This window comes from Lathyrus oleraceus, chromosome 7, assembly GCF_024323335.1.
Source record: "Lathyrus oleraceus cultivar Zhongwan6 chromosome 7, CAAS_Psat_ZW6_1.0, whole genome shotgun sequence".
NCBI classification, from domain to species: Eukaryota; Viridiplantae; Streptophyta; class Magnoliopsida; order Fabales; family Fabaceae; genus Lathyrus; species Lathyrus oleraceus.
Window position 1 is genome coordinate 348,462,267 of NC_066585.1, and position 6,193 is coordinate 348,468,459.

The 6,193-nt window shown below is 36.9% G+C and overlaps 1 pseudogene; it reads left to right on the forward strand.

The window, feature by feature from the left end:
* Window positions 1-919: 919 nt before the first annotated feature.
* On the forward strand, window positions 920-2,662 carry LOC127101511 (bifunctional dihydrofolate reductase-thymidylate synthase-like; annotated as a pseudogene).
* The last annotated feature ends 3,531 nt before the right edge of the window (window positions 2,663-6,193 follow it).

The following is a 6,193-nucleotide window of genomic DNA, read 5'->3' on the forward strand; positions in this document are numbered from 1 at the left end:
AGATGAATCTGGAAATAAAGAATATGCTATTTACTACCTCAGTAAGAAATTCAATGAGTGTGAGACTCGGTATTCTATGCTTGAAAATACTTGTTGCGCATTGGTTTGGGTTGCTAAGTGTCATACCCTGATTTTGGACCTGAAATTTTTTCCCATCAATCATTCGTTTGCATTCTTCTTTTCATGACCATTCCATCTGGTCATAATGCTACCCACAAACATTAGTGATTGGACTTGCTACCACGACCAATCCATGTTTGTCTTTTGGGTTTTGTTTCTTTATTTTGGTATAAGATGATTAATCTCTTTAGCCATGTGAGATTTGAAAACTCTTTCATTTGTTAGAATCAAGTGAACCTCATGTTTCATCTTTCGTTCCAATTTCATCGAGGTGATTATTCATCTGTCATTTGTCTTATTACTAGTTTTCACCCCCCTTTCGAGTAAATCATGTGTCAAGTGCAAAATATTTTATTTTGGGTCATCATGCATATTCATTTTTCCATTCATTCATGATTCAAAGAAATTTCACCCATATCCTCCATTTCATATTCATATTTCCACATTTTTTATTCGAGTTTTTATTCATATCTCTTCATTCACATTGGAAAATTTTCCATTCATATTCAAGAAATTCCATGTATTCATTCATTCATTCAATCATAATCATCTGTTTACATGGCATATGAATAAAGAACTTCATCACGTAAATATTGGAAGGTTTAAGGTACAAGAGGACGAGTTTGGTTATGCCACGACGTTATCTATTTTCATTCACATATCGTTATAATCATTACAAGTCATAAGTTTACAAATTTACAAAGTGGGAGTTTGGACCAAACTCAATTCACCCAAACCCCAAGAATCCCAATCCCAACTATTTCAAATCAGAAGACAAAGCTCCATCATCACTCACTCTTAGCTCATCACTATTTCAAAATTTCGCGCCTCAATTTCATATCGATTGCACTACACTTCCAAAAGAATTGGTTGTGCGGTTCTTGTTTTCATCAAAAGCATTCTTTACGTTTATCGCGATTTCTGAGTTCTGCTATGGCCGCTGATTCCTCTGTAATGTTCAATGGAAATGGAAATCGGAGCATCAACCCAATGCCTAACCTACAGAGAACTTACCAAGTGGTTGTGGCGGCCACCAAAGATATGGGCATTGGTAAGGATGGAAAGTTGCCATGGAGATTACCTACTGATCTCAAGTTTTTCAAGGAGATAACTACAACGACTTCTGAATCTGGGAAGAAGAATGCCATTGTTATGGGAAGGAAAACATGAGAGAGTATCCCTCTTCAGTTCAGGCCTCTTCGCGGTCGTCTTAATGTTGTTTTGACTCGTTCGGGTAGTTTTGATGCTAAAGCAGCGGAGAATGTTATAATATGTGGAAGTATGTCTTATGCATTAGGACTTTTAGCTACTTCTCCTTATTGTACATCGATTGAGAAAATATTTGTTATTGGGGAAGGTGAGATATTTAGAGATGCTCTCAATGCACCCGAATGTGAGCTATCCACATCACAGAAATTTAACAAGCTTTGAATGTGACACTTTTATGCCTCCAATTAATTTCACTACATTTCGGCCATGGTACTCATCTTTTCCTAAGGTGGAAAACAACATCTGATATTCTTTCACCACTTTTGTGCATGTAAGAAGTTCTGTAGCAGAGTCCTTGAATCAGAGTACTATTTCACCTCTCGATAATAAATCGGCTTCTAAAAAATTTGAGGTTCAGAACTTTTCTTTTCTTCCGAAAATGATATTTGAGAGATGTGAGGAATACATGTATCTTAATCTGGTTCAAGAAATCATATCTCAAGGTACCTCCAAGGGTGATAGGACAGGGACTGGGACCTTGTCAAAATTTGGTTTCCATATGAGGTTCAATCTGCGTAGAGGCTTTCCTCTTCTAACAACTAAGAGAGTATTTTGGCGTGGGGTTGTTGAAGAGCTTCTTTGGTTTATCAATGGCTCAACAAATTCCAAGGTGTTACAGGAAAAAGGAATTCATATATGGGATGATAATGCATCCAGGGAATTCCTTGATAACATTGGTTTGTCAGAGAGGGAGGAGGGTGACTTAGGACCTGTTTATGGGTTTCAGTGGAGACACTTTGGTGCCAGGTATACTAACATGCATAATGACTATGCCGACCAAGGAGCTGATCAGCTTTTAAATGTTATCAATAAGGTAAAGCATAATCCTGATGATAGACGGATCATTCTCTCTGCATTGAATCCAACAAATCTTAAATTGATGGCACTTCCACCCTACCACATGTCTGCACAGTTCTATGTAGCAAATGGGGAGTTATCATGTCAAATGAATCAGCGATCTGCTGAGATGGGCCTGGGCGTGCCATTGAACATTGCATCTTATGCCCTCCTGACATGCATGATTGCTCATATTTGTGAATTTGTTCCAGGTGATTTTATCCATGTTCTTGGGGATGCACATGTTTACCAAACTCATGTGAGGCATTTGCAGGAGCAACTTCATAACCTGCCAAAATCTTTTCCAACTTTGAAAATCAATTCAAAGAAGAAAGATATGTATTCTTTTGTGGCTACTGATTTCAAGCTCATTGACTATGATCCTCACCAAAAGATTGAGATGAAGATGGCTGTTTAAAATAAGAGAGATCTTAGTCCCTACTTCAGATTATTTTTGCTGTTTGAAATAAGGCAGCAACAATTTCATCAACTAGAAGCGAGTGGAGAAATGCTGCAGCATTAACAGGATCGTTGGACAAACCTCCCAGCAAATACGAGAAGAATTTAAAGGTCAAGGATGATTCTGATAACTTAAACCGGATGTTCAATTCAGGCCTAAGCACAGGTGCTTTGGTTGGTGTAATTTTAATCCAACTGTCAGCAAGCATCCGTTGTTTTCGTTCTCTCCGCCGAAGTTGCCGCTTCCATTACTTGGACCTCCTGCAATGCAAACTCATCGGCGTCAATCCTCTCTCAAGAAATGGCTGCTGGTGCTCTATCAATAAAAATCGGAAAAAAGACTTAGGGATTTACTAAATCAAAAGGTTGTAAACTACATGCAATCAGTTTTTTCTACTAAAGATGCAATTAATAAGAAAGAATCTCGGGAGATCAGTGCTTTATTTGGCCTAACAGTGTCACAGGAGAAGTTGATGGAGTGGATATTGTCAATACAGAACTTTTCTGTCTTGTTATGGTTTTGATCAGAGGAGGTGCTAACTCTAGCTAATTGGTTGACTAAAGCTGCTGTTGAAGAGAAAACGAGTGACATCAGACATATCTAACAGGGTAAGGTCATATCCAAGCAAATTCAGCAGTGATGAGTCGCTCGCAAGTATGGTTGTGAACCTACAGAACATATTACACAATGGCAAAGAGTTACAAAGGTAATTATTGAAAATGGTGAAAGAAAGGAACGTAAACCAAGCAAAGATATTATCACATACCAAAAGTTAGGAAGAAGCAAACCTGCAGGGTATACCATAAACCATTATTTTCTTGATCCAATCTGAGGTTGGTGAGCTTTGAAGCAAATTCACTTTCGCAGCGCCTCCTATCACCTTAACTGTCTTCTCAATCTCTTCTGTAGAATTCCTGCTAATTCTATAATAGCAAATTCTAAGAACAGGGTTACTAGAAACGGTGATGATGCTTTCTATTGGTGCAAGATGCTAGGAACGATCACGAGAAGAGGGCAGTTCTTTACGATGTCGCTAACTTTCACCTGTTAAGATTCTAAATTGCCAAGAGTCTACCATCTATGTCGTACAACCTTTGAGATAGGCTTTTGTCTATGGATGCTCAGATGCCACAATAACTCTTGGTGCAGTTGGCAAGGCTGTGAGAGTCAAACGCCGCGAAAGGGTTCATGTGATTGTGGCTGCAAAACACATTTGTAGCACCGTATAATACATGGTATCCCCAATGGGATGAGCACATGAGTGAAGTTGGAATTCTGCCCACAGTGAACAGATGGGATGACGCTATGGATTTGGAGCATTCTTGATCCACATGATTAATCATCTCATCCAGCTGGTGTATCTGATGTCTGAGGAATCTGCTTCAACTCAATCTTGTGGTCTGTCTCTTTTTCTTGCGAAGGAATGGTCCCGTGTAAATTTTCTTATCATCCAACAACATACCGTTAAGCTTTTCAACAACCTTTGGATTGGCCAGACCCTGCAATCACCAACCACAATCCACAAATTAGTATAGTCCTATTCCGTTACAACAAGCCAAATGATGTTCTCCTAGCATTGATCATTTTCTCTTTTCAGTATGTCCTAGTCAATCATGAGTATTGGAAATACAGGATAAAACATATTAGATGGAAAATAACATTGAAGGTTCTTGAGTTGATGAAAAAATGCATTATATTAATTTCGTATTATGGAAAATTGGGTGAGATCGTACATAATGTGTTGTTCTCCGATGCTTCCATTCACAACGCGCTTTTCCATATTGCTTACACTACTGCACATGTTTTGGAGAAATTGAATGTAAGCCGCTTCTTTGATCCAATGGAAATTGAAGGATTGCTGCTTTCTATAGGTTCTATTTTAGATATTCTTTCAGAGATGACCACCAAACTTGCCAAGGGTACATAATCCAACATTCCTGTTTTTTTTTCCAGGCAGTGTTCTCATGCACAACCAAACCAGTTCCTGTTGTCACGTCTGCTATATCATTATTTCCTACAAGTATCAACAATAACAATCACGGATTAATACAATCCCATTCCAATAATTCAGAAGCGCCACATTCCATTTTTTTCAAATGTGTCAAGAAATTTACAGCAGTGATTTACCTGTTACCCATGGTAAAGATTGAGGAACCTAAGAGGAATTGAGGGAGGGACCACCAACTGGGGATAAGAACAAAATCTTCAAACGGCTCCTGTACGAACGTTTTTCCACTACTCTGAAGAGACAAAGCAGAGAGAAGGAGATTAGCCACATATAAAAAGTGCGGCCACTGTTTATAAAAGGGGATCAGCCGAAAAACCCTAGAGAATTCAAGGCGACTATTCACACAAAAAAAACCCTACCGTTGAACCACCCCTTCCATTTTCGTTTTGAACCAGCTACTGTGAAACTCCGTCTATTATCGCAAATCTCCGAGCACCTCCACCACATTACACATGTATTTGGAACTATAGAAGCAAAGGTATTTGTCCTATCTCATATTCTTTGAGTTCTCCATGTTTCCTCACTACTATTTTCTCATGAGTAATGTAGATTAGAATAAACTTTTTTATGATTCATGATATTTCTAATGGATACATTTTGGCCATACCTGCATGTGTTCCAAAGATGAATAGTTCCATATTTGAATGGTGGAACCTATGGTCATGTGCTAAAGTTAGAAAATTAGAACTTTAAATGTGTTTGCATTGGTGTTTTAATGGACATTTATTTTGATATTATGATACTGTTCATTCATGGTTTACTAACGTTAATTCTAACTTTTTAATTTTTATTTCTTATTATCCATTTTATTATTAGCATAAGATTTAAGTAAAAATGGTTTCTATTTGGACTTTATCTATAACATTTGGTTTAAGCCCATTTAGTTCTTGATTTTGTGCATCCCATGTTTTTTTTCTATTATCGTATTCTTTTTATTTTTATTTTTGTTCTATTATTTTCTTTATTTTTCTTATGGTTTATGATAAATTGCATCTTCCCCAATCTTAAATTTTCCATTTTTCTTTTTTTTTTCTTTTTTTAAGATCTACTTTATATGTCCATTAGGGTGCTGGTAGTGCGACTAATCATCCATGACCCAGTGGTAGAGGCATCCGCTCACTTTCTATTTATTTCATTATTCTTACCATTTTTTTAATTTTTAATTTTAATATTTTGTATTTTTATTCTCACTTCTCCGACACCTGTTAATTTTAATGTTTGTCCTTGATTTATTGTTTAAACATCGATTTTTTTTTAATTTATGGATTCAACAATTCTCATGTTATTTATCCAGGATTATTTTTATCGATACATTGATAGTATTTCGCCGCGTTTTGATTAATCACATATGACATTTCGATTGTTGTTAATATATGCAAACCGGCTTTGAGCACATTATTTAGGTTGTGTGTCCCTCAATTTCCATCCGTGCAAATCCCAATTTTACGCCTTTTGATTTAATTTTTGATTATCTTGTAAATATAATTTTGTATTTGTTA